Source organism: Schistocerca cancellata, chromosome 3, assembly GCF_023864275.1.
Source record: "Schistocerca cancellata isolate TAMUIC-IGC-003103 chromosome 3, iqSchCanc2.1, whole genome shotgun sequence".
Lineage (NCBI taxonomy): Eukaryota > Metazoa > Arthropoda > Insecta > Orthoptera > Acrididae > Schistocerca > Schistocerca cancellata.
Window position 1 is genome coordinate 837,850,699 of NC_064628.1, and position 15,462 is coordinate 837,866,160.

The window sequence follows — 15,462 nt, forward strand, 5'->3', positions numbered from 1 at the left end:
AGGAATCATTGTCTATTTTATATGGACCAGTTACGTATGTTGGTAAGTTTTAACTGAAATGCCTTTCATAGTAATAGCATTATTTCACACATAATTTTGCAATGAATTTAAAATTCAAATAAATGTTGAGTATGACTTAGACCATTACAAACAACGAATTTGGCAAATTAACTTTTTGAAACACACAACAGCAAATTTTCATTTAACTCACAGTGTTTTCTCATATACACTCCATACTTACACACAAACACTGTAAATGGAACTAAACAAGCATGGAACTTATGAGTTTCCAAGAAACAGCACAGTTGATAGCATTCTGATTCTGGAGGAGTTCCTTGGGTCTGGGACACCATCATACATATAACTGTCTGAGACAAATCTTCATTTCATCTTCAACCAACCAGCTTAAATTCCAAGCCCAACAAGGAAGTGCCTTCACAGTTAAATGTGCTGCTATAGAGCTTTGATTTCTTGGTTCATTAGTTATTCCTGAACACACCCTCTGGGAACCAGCACCATGATTTTTACTGTGTTGGGAGAGTTCCATGAACTTCCATAAATCATGGTTATTTGGCATAGATTCCATAGTTTTACCACCACCATCAACTGGGACAGCTTCTGTGAGATTAGGCAGAAGAAAGACTGAGGACATTCCATGACTATTATACTTATAATCAATTATGAGGCCAGTATGGCTGGATTCACATTTCCAATAGGCTGCTAGCTGGAAAGGTCAAGATCCTGCTACACTTTTTAGCTTTATCTTGTACTGTAAAATATCTACATTAAAGTAGAATGCTGATGGGTTCTGACATGATTGCCTTTTCAAGTACAGTACTTGGAGTGTCCTGACTTGGGGCACTTTCGCTGTAAGTCAGTTGATTGGACTCAAAAATCAGTTTATTGACACACTCAGTTTACATCCACAAATGTGTTTCTGCAATCAATTAGCACTTTTTTTTTTTTTTTTTTTGAAAAAAAGGTTCTTCTTTAAAATGAATTAATGATTTCTTTGACAACTTAAGTTTTTTGGAGAATAACTCAAGTAAATCCCTGTTTGAGACTATCTTCTGAAAAGTTTTCTTACAAATGGTAAAGACTATCGTCTCAGACATTAACAGTAGGGAGAAAATTAAAGTTCCAGCTCACAAGCAATACAAGGAGTTCCAGCATTGGTTGTAATATGTGTTGGTCTTGGGTGGCAAGGGCGATGTCAAGTCTGGGTGGCGGTGCGGTGCTGGCGTTCTTCTAGTTCTGTTGTCAGAAATGAAACTGCCTGCTGCTCGCTGTGAGGGCAATTTTTCTACCTGTGTGGCAAATGAGTGAATTTTGGCTGGTGTGCCTGTGGAGCTGGACCAATGACCCACATAGTGGTGCTGCATTGTGGGTTGGTGATGTTGCAAGAGATCCCAAAAACACGTCCATACTGTCATGTATTGATTGGTTAGAGTCAATTGTGATGAGCTGTTTATTGGCTATCATTCCCACAAGCATAAGTGTGTTACAAATTCTAGATGGAAACTGTGCAGGACTTAGATTGTTAGAAAGTACAGTAATAATTCCAGCAGGGAATAAGGGCACTGTGTCACTGGAAAAGTTTATGTGATACTTTGTTTCATAGTAAGAGGTGGTGGTCCTGATGATGAACCTGCTGTAACATCAGCTGTGCGGATCTCCAAGCTTCTAACACTATTCACACAGGAAATTGGAGCCGGACTCATTCTCCCATGTGTAGATGGGCCCTCCCCTCATCTTGATGATGAACTTGTAACTGCAGCGATGCCCTATGTGAATGTGGTTGTTTTCAATGACTGCATTGATGGTAATGCTAGCTGTTGCATTTCACCAACATCAGAAAAATATCTCCCAGATCTGCATAGTGTGATGTTGTTTATGCAGATGGGCTGCTAACTGTAGGCTGAGTTGGGCACTGTAGCAGTGTATATGGATGACTTCCTGTTGTGTTTGAGGCACTAAATGCAGTCAGACAGACTTTGGAAGAGATACAATCCCAAAAGTTCATTACTTGGTTTCTCTACTAGTTGTTAAGAGACAGACTGTGAGCATTTGATATGAGACTCAAAGTCAGCAGACGAATCTCTTTTTGTTGTAACTGTAGCTACTGATGAAAGCAACATGTTTTCCTCCACTGGACAGAACTCGTTAACACTGGCATTCATTGGAGCAGACCTTTTGCTTAATTTATGATTGTCACACAAATTTTGTGTTCCTTTTCATCATATGCATCAGTGTCTGAGCTTCAATAAAAGCTCCCTTTATCAAATTCCTAAGGACAAGGTTTAGGTTGATACAGTAGCCCTCCTCATCCACTTTGGGAGTTGGTGTCTCTGACTTTCTATTGTTATCTTTGTCTTCCCTTGAAGCATCTAAACTTCCATTCTTTACATCTGACTTGTCTTCTTTGCTGCTAGAATTATCTGTGCCTACTTTCTTCTTTTTTGCCTTCTCTTCCTTTTGCTTCTCACACATGATTCTTAAAAACCCTTCTTTCTTTGAAGGCTTTTTGTCAAAAAATGGTTCAAATGGCTCTGAGCACTATCGGACTTAACTTCTGAGGTCATCAGTCCCCTAGAACTTAGAACTACTTAAACCTAACCAACCTAAGGACCTCACAGATCCATGCCAGCAGGATTCGAACCTGTGACCATAGCGGTCGTGCGGTTCCAGACTGTAGTGCCTAGAACCGCTTGGCCACCCCAGCTGGCGAAGGCTTTATATCATTCATTGTAATTTTGAGTAATCTTGTACCTGTCTCATAATGGATGAAAGCCCTGATATCCTAAATTCCTCAAATTAAATTGCACATGGTCTTCCTAAGCCAGTGTATTTCACCAAAATGAACTGTTCAAGTAGTTTTTCAGCAGTCATTTCCAAACACTGACATTTGAAGTCAATATGTTTGTGTCTAATGAGTTCATGGTTGTGCTGGAGATCATCAGCATAAGTGCTGAGAAATTCTTTCATCTGTTTCGGATCAGCGTCCTCAATTTTTTGATAAATCAAGAAATCCAATATCATTTTCCTTTCAAATTCTTTCTTAATAATCTTATATTTGTCTACCAGTGCTTTAAACTCTTCCTGCACATTCTGGAATTTTATTTCTTATTTTTCCAGATCCTTAGGTGATTCATTTTCTTTTCTTTTTTTTAACTTTTTGTATTGCAAACCCCTTTGTGTGTATTTATCTTCAACCTTCTGTAATACTGGGGCTGGTGATTAAATAGCTTGGACCACTTCCAACATGCTTCCTTCATCCTCTTTAACCAATTTATGTCTTTTCTTTGGCATATCTATTAACTTCCTTCACAATTTCAGTAACTTTCTTTACCATCTGCATGCCAAAATTTGACAATTTCTCTGCTGAAGAGTGTATAACTTACCAAACTTGAGCAAATGTTGTAACTGGTAGTGATTGAGAGAACTTGGATGGCTCAGTGGTATGCCACAGAAATCATGTGTTACCTTTCATGAGGCAATATTATGGCACAACTTTTGCACCCAAAAGTGATGGTTTTTTGGGATTTTCTGAGAAACTACCCATGAGCTAAAAGTGCTTTTATAAGCTGTTTAATGTCCACCCTAGACCATAATTAATGCACAAGAACCAATCAACTTGCTCAGTTTGCATGGGCTGGAGGAAGTGTATAATATTTAAATTTTGACTCTGTACTGTAGGATAGCAACATGTATAGCTATATAAATGATCACTAGGATAAGGGCTAACTAAAATCTCTTTATTGTTTGAACTTGAGATATGGCCCCCTAAAAAATCAAATTTTTGTGCATGGCATTTTGGAACATTTTAATACTGTGCACTTTCATGCACAGAGTGATAGCAAATACTTCACCTCTCAAAAAGTCTGAATGAACTAGGAACTGTAGCAGGTCTTAAGAATTGTAATTGAACCGTCAATTACCACGCATCATAAAAACCCAAACCAAGATCTCAGGTAGCCATGATAACTTTACAAGAATGACTATATTTTATCAACAAGTTAAATATGCTCTTTTTGCTGTATAAGTATTGTTTTCTTGTGAGCTATTAGGTACAAAGATCAAAACTAATGAATGTCTGTCCTGCATATTAATTTGCAAACAAGTAAGTGGTGTGAGAAAAATGACCTCAAATTTAACATTGCAACTACAGGAGGACCAATGTTCCCTTAAAAGGTGAGTCTTTTACTAGATTAAACTGATTTGTCTTTCATGTTTTAATTCAATAAATTTTAAGTTTTCAGTGTACTTTTCATAGTGTCATTTAGAAAGAACAATTACTAGGATGAAAGTGATTCATGATATAAATTAAGCTGGCTTAAAAATTTGGTCTGATATAGTAAAAAGGCCGTTGTGCTAATATATTTATGAAAATAATCAATGTTTGAAAATATAATGTAATTGGATTGATAAAAATCCTTTGTTGTTGTTGTTGTTGTTTTAGTCTTCACTCCTGAGACTGGTTTGATGCAGCTCTCCATACTACTTTATCCTGTGCAAGCTGCTTCATCTCCCAGTACATACTGCAGCCTTCATCCTTCTGAATCTGCTTACTGTATTCATCTCTTGGTCTCCCTCTATGATTTTTACCCTCCACGCTGTCCTCCGATACTAAATTGGTGATTCCTTGATGCCTCAGAACATGTCCTACCAACCGATCCCTTCTTCTAGTCAAGTTGTGCCATGAACTCCTCTTCCCAATTCTGTTCAATACCTCTTCGTTAGTTATGTGATCTACCTATCTAATCTTCAGCATTCTTCCATAGCACCACATTTTGAAAGCTTCTATTCTGTTCTTGTCCAAACTATTTACCATCCATGTTTCACTTCCATACATGGCTACACTCCATACAAATACTTTCAGAAACGACTACCTGACATTTAAATCTATACTTGATGTTAACAAATTTCTCTTCTTCAGAAATGCTTTCCTTGCCATTGCCAGTCTACATTTTATATCCTCTCTACTTCAACCACCATCAGTTATTTTACTCCCCAAAAAGCAAACCTCCTTTACTACTTTAAGTGTCTCATTTCCTAATCTAATTCCCTCAGCATCACCCGAGTTCACTCGACTGCATTCCATTATCCTCATTTTGTTTTTGTTGATGTTCATCTTATATCCTCCTTTCAAGACACTGTCCATTGCATTCAATTGCTCTTCCAAGTCCTTTGCTGTCTCTGATGGAATTACAATGTCATCGGCAAACCTTAAAGTTTTTATTTCTTCTCCATGGATTTTAATACCTACTCCAAATTTTTCTTTTGTTTCCTTTACTGCTTGCTCAATGTACAGATTGAATAACATCAGGGAGAGGCTACAACCCTGTCTCACTCCCTTCCCAACCACTGCTTCCCTTTCATGTCCCTCGACTCTTATAACTGCCATCTGGTTTCTGTACAAATTGTAAATAGCCCTTCGCTCCCTGTTTTTTACCCCTGCCACCTTCAGGATTTGAAAGAGAGTATTCCAGTCAACATTGTCAAAAGATTTCTCTAAGTCTACAAATGCTAGAAACATAGGTTTGCCTTTTCTTAATCTAGCTTCTAAGAAAAGTCGTAGGGTCAGTATTGCCTCATGTGTTCTAATATTTCTACAGAATCCAAACTGATCCTCCTGAGGTTGACTTCTACCAGTTTTTTCATTCGTCTGTAAAGAATTCACGTTAGTATTTTGCAGCCGAGACTTATTAAACTGATAGTTTGCTAATTTTCACATCTGTCAACACCTGCTTTCTTTGGGATTGGAATTATTATATTCTTCTTGAAGTCTGAGGGTATTTTGCCTGTCTCATACATTTTGCTCACCAGATGGTAGAGTTTTGTCAGGACAGGCTCACCCAAGGCTGTCAGTAGTTCTAATGGAATGTTGTCTACTACAGGGGCCTTGTTTCAACTTTGGTCTTTCAGTGCTCTGTCAAACTCTTCACACAGTATCACATCTCCCACTTCATCTTCATCTACATCCTCTTCCATTTCCATAATATTGCCCTCAAGACATTGCCCTTGTATAGACCCCCTATATATTACTTCCACCTTTCTGCTTTCCCTTCTTTCATTAGAACTGGGTTTCCATATGAGCTTTTGATATTCATACAAGTGGTTCTTGTTTCTCCAAAGGTCTCTGTAATTTTCCTGTAGCCAGTATCTATCTTACCTCTCATGAGATAAGCCTCTGAATCCTTTCATTTGTCCTCTAGCCATCCCTGATTAGCCATTTTGCACTTCCTGTTGATTTCATTTTTGAGACGTTTGTATACCTTTTTGCCTGCTTCATTTACTGCATTTTTATATTTTCTCCTTTCATCAATTAAATTTAATATTTCTTCTGTTATCTAAGGATTTCTACTAGCCCTGGTCTTTTTACCTACTTGATCCTCTGCTGCCTTCACTACTTCATCTCTCAAAGCTACCCATTCTTCTTCTACTGTATTTCTTTCCCCCATTCTTGTCAGTTGTTCCCTTATGCTCTCCCTGAAACTCTGTACAACCTCTGGTTTAGTCAGTTTATCCAGGTCTCATGTCCTTAAATTCCCACCTTTTTGCAGTTTCTTCAGTTTTAATCTACAGTTCATAATCAATAGATTGTGGTCAGAGTCCACATCTGCCCCTGGAAATGTCTTACAACTTAAAACCTGGTTCCTAAATCTCTGTCTTACCATTATATAATCTGTCTTCTTCCATGTATACAACCTTCTTTTATGATTCCTGAACCAAGTGTTAGCTATGATTAAGTTATGCTCTGTGCAAAATTCTACCAGGTGGCTTCCTCTTTCATTTCTTACCCCCAATCCTTATTCTTGTACTACGTTTCCTTCTCTTCCTTTTCCTACTATCAAATTCCAGTCACCCATGACTATTAAATTTTCGTCTCCCTTAATTATCTGAATAATTTCTTTTATCTCATCATACATTTCTTCAATTTCTTCGTAAAATCCTCTATATATACCTTTATATATGTATTCTCATGCCGCCACTTGGTGAGTAGATTTTTTTATCTAAAAGAAGGCTATCTGATGTACACCATCACTTGCTCCAAGAGTATAAAGAGCTTAATATTATGATGGTTCCTAGCCTCTGTATTTGCTTCCCCAATGTTAAAGAAAATATAAATCATTCTGGCTGCTGGATTTTAATATATGAACACAACACAAGAACTGGACATTCTGTTCATTTATCGAACAGTAAGCTAGCTAAGATTCATAACATCCACTAATATATTGGCCACAGACTTTTCAACAGACTTCCAAAGACAGACCATTCTGTTTCCTGCAGTACATTTAAAATAGTCTTAGGAAAAAAAAAAAAAAAAAAAGAATATTACTCAGTAAAAGAGAATGAGGAATCACATTCAACTGGCATAAACTTCTGTCACACTAAGTTGTAACACCAGAGAATGCTAGAAAATACAAATACTCTATATCAAATGGTTTGTCAATAGATTCCTGCACATGTAATATTGAAATTATATGTAACACAATATCATTGACACAAATGTCGTGAAATTTTACACATTCCTTCTTTTACCTGTATAGGTAAATATTTACACCAATAACATCTGCAATGTTCAAAGGTGAATATACAAATATATTTGTGAAGATAAGTTATGACAATCCTGCCATGAAATATGTTATTTTATTTTACTGTATATCATTCCACTTATTTGTTCTAACTGTATACTCATTTCTGTAAATATGGCACAGATCCAAGCAGAGTTACAGTTAAGTGAGGATTTCTTAAGCAGATGAGACATCTGCTGCATCACATGTGAATTAGCAACATAATCATTACCATCTACTATGGTGGGATATCAACTAATAAAGTTGTGAGAAAAAGAGGAAAGTACAAGCCAATGTGCAAAAGCCTATACTTTCAGTCTACAAAAGAAAATCCAAATGAGAAACATCTTCACTGAAATGCTGTGTGGAATCTCCCTTCCATAATTTTACAGTAAATTTTGATATTAATATAATTAATAAACATTAATTCATAAACAAATGACTGTATGGCAGCTATTTGAATTGGACAGATTGCTGCTTGTCACACAGAGGAGGCAGTGAGTGGCAGATAGGCACATTGAAAAGAATGCTGCTGTCAGACTAAGCCCTATTTTTTTCTGTAATCTTGTCTGGCACATGGTGTCCCACCTAATGTATATAGCACTAAAACTGACTTTCATGCTGTCACTCATCCTATTGCAAAACCTTCACCTTTTCCAATTCTGTCAGTACCTCACCCTCACCAATCTGGTCCTTGATAACCATACAATCCAAGCTCAGACCATACTTGACAGCCTTTTACTCTGTGACCACAACATCCTGAGTGCCATCACTGTCTATTGTCCTTCACCAGGTGAATTAGCATTTCCAACACCCCCTGACCATGCCCTACTGGCATACTCTATATATACTGCCTAACACATCCTTCCTCCTCCCTCCATGAAACACACCACTCCTGAACACACAGCTCTCAACACTGTTGTCTGTCTTTCTGACAAAACTCCCTTCTTTCCTTTTTCCTGATAAATCTTTCAGGGGCCTCACTTCTAACCTTGTCAAACCTTTCTTCCTAAATCCCTCCTCAGTCCACCATACCTGTATGGAACGCAATGCCACCCGTAACCCGAAAAACAGTCCAGACCTTAACATCCTTCCTGCACACAAAGGCTCAGCCACAGAGGTCCTGAATTGTAGTGCCTATGTGGATGAGGGTCTCCACCAACTTTCCGGCATCTCTGCATTCAAACCTTACAACCATGAGTACATACCAGAAGTCTAATATGGCTTCAAACAGCTTTTCAATGCCTTAGGTCTATCCCAAAACCTGACACCTGAATCCCTATCCCTCCTCACACCAGCAGCCTCTGCACTTCTACCTTTTACCAACTCTCCACACCTCACAAACCCAATTCAACAACTGGCTATCCCACTGTGGCTGGGTACAATGATCCCACAGAACAAACCTCTGCCTTTACTGGCCAACACCTCCAAACTGTTATCTGTAATCTCCCATTGTACAATCAAGACACCGCTCACTTCCTTCACTGCCTCTCCACAGTTCCTGTTCCATTACCACCAGACTCCTTGCTAGTCACTGTAGATGCAATGACCTTGTATACCAACACCCCCCACATCCATGGCCTTCCAGCTATGTGTCTGTGCATGCAAATGTGAGTAGTTTTGCTAGAAAAATAGCTAACTCAAAAGATAGTCAGAATAATCTTTGTGATACAAAACTGACCACCTCTTCCTACTCCTCATAGCCACCCATATCCTGACTTATAAATATTTCACTTTTGAAGGTGAAATCTATAAACAAAGTCATGGTACAGCCATGGGTGCTCAGATGGCACCATCCTATACCAATTTATATATGGGCCATCTGGAGGAGTCATTCCTATCCAGTCAACACCTAAACCTCTTGTCTGATTCAGATTCATTGATGACATTTTTATCATCTGGACTCATGGCAAGGGCAACCTTTCCTCTTTCCTCCATAACCTCAACACTTTCTCCCAAACACACTTCATATGTTCTTTCTCAACTCATCAAACCATCTTCCTAGATGTTGATCTCCATATCTCAGATGGCTCCATAAATAGGTTATCCATATCAAGCATATCAACTGCCAGCAATACTGCCACTTTGACAGCTGGCACCTGCTCCATGTGGAAAAGTCTGTTCCTTATAACCTCACCTTCCCTCGGGCACTGTGTGTGCAGTAGAAATATATCAATAACCTTACCAGAGATTTTACTGACAGACAATATCCTATCCTGCTCTTTCATAAACAAATCTGTGCCATCTCCTCCTCCAACACCAGTAAACCTATTAACCAACCAACAACCAGCACTCCTCTGATCATCCTGTATCACCCTGCCTTTCAAAAGCTCAGCCACATTCTCCCTCAGGGCTTTGATAACCTTTCATCATACCCTGAGTATTGAATATATTACCCAAAAACCTGTCCATATCACCTACTGCACTACCCACACAACCTACAGAATATACTTATCCATCCTCATTCCAATGCTACTCCCAATTATGCACCCTATGGGTCATTCCCCTGTGGTTGGTCCACACAGTAGACTTGTCCCATACTCCCACCCACTACCTCCTTGCAGTCCAGTCATAGCAATTTCCTACCACTAAAAGAGAGGTCACAAGTGAAAGCAGCTGTGATATATATCAGCTGTGCTGCAATTGCTGTACTGTGTTCTGTGTGGGCATGACAAGTAACTAACAGTTTACTTGTATGAATGGCCACTACCAAATTGTGGCAAACAACAAAGTTTACCATCCAGTTGCTAAAAATGCTGCACACTACAAGACAAGTGACTTCAACAGCTGCTTCACTATCTGGGCCATTTAAATACTCAGTTCCAGCATAAGTTTCTTTGAACTATGTAGATGAGAATTGTCTCTCCAGCATACCCTAAGTCCTTGTAGTCCCCCTGTCCTAAACTTTTGCTAATCTGTCCCACTGCCTCACCTAACCTTTTCCTTCCCTCCATCTGTCCACACCACTACTTTTCAGTCCAGATGTTGCACTGCCTTCTCCCACCACATTCCCCCTCCACTCCCCCACTGTGGGCATTCTGTATCTCTCTCCTCATTGTGTCTCTCTCTCTCTCTGCCCCTTGTCCCCCTCTTTATCCTCCCATACCCCCCTCTTTCTCCTCCCTTTTCTAACACTCTCCTTTCTCTCTCCATTACCTTTCTCCCTCTTCATCTCCATCTTCCTCTCCTCCCCCCCCCCCCCCACCAACCCTTCCTAAAACTCTTTTTGCTCTACTTTCTGTACTACTCTCATCTTTTTGTGTAGCCACTGAGTCATTTGTTCAAAGACCTGCCTCTTGCCCACTACTTTCTCTTTGTATTCCCAGTTACATCTGTTCTGGAAACTGCTTTTAATAATCGAGTATCAATAATTGGTCTTGTCGTGGCCATGGAAATGCTTATTTGGATATCTATGTGGTTGTGCATGTGAATGTGAGTAGTTTTGCTAGAAAAATAGCAATAACTCAAAAGATAGCCAGAATAATGTTTCCTGTTACCTGTCTCTGTGCTCCATGCATTGGTTCACTGTAGGCGGGTGTTGCCTTTCCATTATTTTATGTACCAACTGAGTCCTTTGTCAGGTATAGACAAAACACCAACATTCTCATGTGCATAAGACACACACATATGGCCACTGTCATCACCAGATGCTAAAATTTGATTGTGACTGTATCAGGGATGGGTAGTGAGGATATAGGAGAGACATGGGGCACGGAGGAGAATGGATGGCAAGGTAGGGGTGAGGGAAGATGCTAGTGGTGCCTGTCAGGGTGTGCAGGAACATGGTGAGGACAGAATTGTGGACTGCTAGGTGCAACATTAGGAGGCTGCATTTGATGGTGGAGGGTTGAAGGGAGTGCGGAATCGTAGAGGGGAAAGGAGAGAAGCAGAGAAAGGGAGAGGACTATGCAGCTGCACTGATGGGGTAGAAGGCATGAGTAGGGCTCCAGTGGAAGCAGGGAATGTGATAGGCAGGTGGAGGACATGGACTAGAGAAGGCTGAGGCCAGGGGATTTATGGGAATGAAGCATGTGTTGCAGAGAGAGTTCCCAGTTGCACAGTTCAGATAAGCTGGCATTGATGGGAAGGCTCCAGATGATATCCAATTACAGGTCATGATAGGGGAAATAGTTCCCCACTATTATCCCTACTCCTCCCACAGAAGTATTCTATCACCCAACTAACCTTCACAATATCCTTGGCTGTCCATATTCCTCCCATTGTCCCTAACTCCCTTGCCTCGTGACTCATATGCCTGCAAACAAACCTAGATGTAAGACCTGTCCCATACATCTTCCCACTACCACTTACTCCAGTCCTGTCATAGGCATCTCCTATCCCACCAAAGGCAGAGCTTCCTGTGAGAGCAATCATGTAATCTAACTACTTAGCTGCAGCCACACTGAAGTGTCCTATGTGTCCAGTAACAAATGACCTGCTTGCTTTTATGGCCACAGCCAAACAGTGACCATGTGTCAACTGGACCAGCCAGTTGCTAATCATGCCACCCAACTCATTATACTTGACTTCAACAACTGCATCACAGCCGGTGCCATATGTATTCTTCCCACCAACATCAGATTTACTGAACTGTGCATGTAGGAACTCTTCCTGCAATATATCCTTCATTCCCATGATCCCCCTTCCCTCAACCTTCACTAGTCCCTGTCTCCAACTACCACTACCCCTGCTTCAATCCAGCCCTACACATGTCTTATATCCTGCCAACACACCTACATAGTCCTTCATCTTCTGTACTCCTCTTCTCTACCTTTTACTCCCTCCCCCTCCCCCTCTCTCCCCACTCCCCAAAAATCACCTAATTTTGTACCTAGCAGTCCACTAACTTGCATCCACTATGTTTCTGCGCACTCCCATAGGCAGCATGAGCTTCTTCATCCCCCCCCCCCCCCCCTTACACATATCCATGCGTCTTCTGAATCTGCACTACTTACCCAGCTGAGAGCACTGCTCACCTCAGACACAGTCACAGTTGGGCCTTTACACCCACAGACAACAGTGGCCATATGTGTGTGAGTTCTGCATGTGTGAATGTGTATGTGTTTTGTCTACATTTGACGAAGGACTTAGTCCAATAGCTAATGATAACTAGTAGTCTCTTTTAAGCATGCCACCAATACAATGTGCTTCAATTTAATTACTGTTTCATAGACTGTGCCATCTGGATTCTTCCCAGCAGCATTAGCCTTCCTGAACTGTGCAGCTGTGTACTCTCCCTACAACATATGCCTCGTCTCATGGTAGTTCTTGTTGTTCAGTTGCCTATCCTCTTCCTTGCTCCAATCACAGTACTACAAAAACCTTCTGTGCTGCGAGTGCACCTACGTAGTCATTTTCTCAGCTTTACTTCTCTCCTCTATTCCCTCCCTCTCCCTCTCCACCCTCCCACCCCTCCCTTGCACTACACTCTGATGTTAGCAGTGCTATCCTGCTCCCACCACATCCCTGCATGCTCCCAAAAGCAGAACTGGCTGCTTCCCCACCCTGACATGAAAGCCCCTCTCCTTCTCCCCATCTGCCACCACTTCTTTACCCCCACTACCCACTCCAAATGTAATGCTACTCACGCCGAACACAGCCTCATTTGGGCCTTTGCACCCAGAGACAGTGGCCACATGTGAGTTGTGTGGACATGTGTGAGATTTTTGTTTCTAAAGAAGGACTTGGTCGAAAAGATGAAATATTCTAGCACCCTATTTTGTTGTGCCTATCAGTGATTCAGGGCCTCCTCTGTGATGTGAATAGCAATATATTATTTCCATATTGTTGTTGTTCCATACTGGAATTTCCATTGGGTCATTTTACAGCATAGTTAAGCCTGACCAGATTTTCCATTATTTTACTGGTAGCGTAGTGTAGTATCTGTGACCAAAGCTATCCAAACCTACCAAAGTCAGCATCAATCTTCAGAGCTCATTTTTGTACAGTCTGTCTAATTTAGCTCCATCAATCAACTGGTACCACAGGGAAATGTTATGAGAGTAAAGTAATACCTCACCCAGTCAGCTGTGCATGTATTTTCACCTGGGATTACTATCACAGAACATTACAAGGAGATGCTAGGTATGCACATCTATGCACATTTTCAAAGTGACTCCCATTCAATGAGATAAACTTCTTTTTTAGTGTTATTTGGACAATTTTTGATTGCCTCAACTTTTGGAATAATATTATATAATTTAGAGCATATTTTGCATTTTAGTAGGTATTACCTGTATTATTTGTCAATGTTAGAATCATCTCTTTGGTTTCACCTCGGCAAACTTTCCCAAAATCCAGAAGCTCCTCTGAGACATGAATGGTAGGGAAGATAACAGATATCTTTAGTGGTATGAACTGTAAATACATAGAATATAATGTGCGCAAATTAATTTGCTGGAATGATTCTTCTAATAAGGCAAACACAGACAACTTTAAAAGGATAAACATACCTGATGAAGAAATTTGTGTTGAGTCACTGAAATGCAACTTTCAAATTCAACCACTTTCTGTTTTTTTGCCGTAATCAGTTCTTTACTCTTAGAATCCTGAAGTGCTAAAAGAGCTTCTGCTACATAATTTTGGTTAATTTTGCACTGGACAGTTAACTGAAATAAGAAACAAAATATGTGAGAGGGGCAGTTTAAGGAAATATGGTCCAAAAAGTAAAAATAATAATGAGAACATAAAAGTAATATAAAGGTACATAACAGAAACAGCTTCTGCCATGAATAACTAACAGTTCTCATAGTTTTCTAGCTTTCTGGTTACCTTAAATTCTAACCCCCTTCCTGCCTTGTTCACGTTTGTTGATGATTTTTCATAACCATATGTAGGGCCATGATACTTAGTCATTGTGCTTCTGCATGCTCAGCATCTCCTTTCCTATCCATTTCAAGCCACCTACCTCTATGTTAACATCCACATCTCTGATGGCTCCACAAAAACGTCAATTCATATAAAAACTGCTTTATACCGGTCATCATTCCACACAAAAAAGTTCTCCCATAGAGTCTAACAACCTGTGATGGCACATCTGCAGTAACAAGCAATGTCTTGCCCAGTGTGCTGAAGAACTTAGTAAGACATTTGAAGACAGGCACTAACATTTAATCCTAGTCCATAATCTGTTAGTGTGCCAATCTAATTTATGAAATATTCCAGCCAAGCTTTATACCACACATACTCCCATTTCCTGTTGATGGCCCAAGCACTTCGCCTGTACTGTGCACTTACCAAGAACATTCTTTTCCCATCAAGTCACAAAAATATCCTATCCTGTAACGACATGGTCACTTATGAAATGAATCATCTCATATACCACCTCTGCTGTAATTTCTGTGCAGTGTTTTATGTTGACATGAGTGCCAAGTGGCCTCATCTGATTAATGGGGTCATACAGAGCTGCCAGAGCACTCCAGTAATCTCTCTTTTCACAGAGTCACCCTAAACAGACTGTGTCAGGTTTAGGTTGTAGCCAATATTTGATTTTCCAGGGCAGAATCCTACTTGCTAGTGAACAAATTTCTCTTTCATTATGTTTGTGATAAGTGGAGCATTTTATTTCCTATACTTAATGGAATGATGGAATAATGACACAGACAGGAATTTTTTCGACTCATTTCATTCCTCCCCTGGTTTTGACACAACAACTGGCCTGAGCTTCCTTCATGTCTCTGGGATGTGCAAGTAATAAGATAAACTTTTATTGTCTCCAGTAACCATTTCATTGATTTGTATTCAAAGTTAATTTTTATTTATTTATTTTATTCAACCATTAGTTTCTTGATACCAGCTTTTCTGTTTTGCTTACTGTTAGATATTACCTACTCCAGCTCAGCCACTGTGAATGTATTTGCAAGGAAGCTGGAGACCTCTTAATGGTTTC

General features: G+C 40.0%; 1 pseudogene; it reads right to left on the bottom strand.

The window, feature by feature from the left end:
• Window positions 1-392: 392 nt before the first annotated feature.
• LOC126176601 (F-BAR domain only protein 2-like) lies at window positions 393-14,429 on the bottom strand (annotated as a pseudogene).
• Window positions 14,430-15,462: the final 1,033 nt, after the last annotated feature.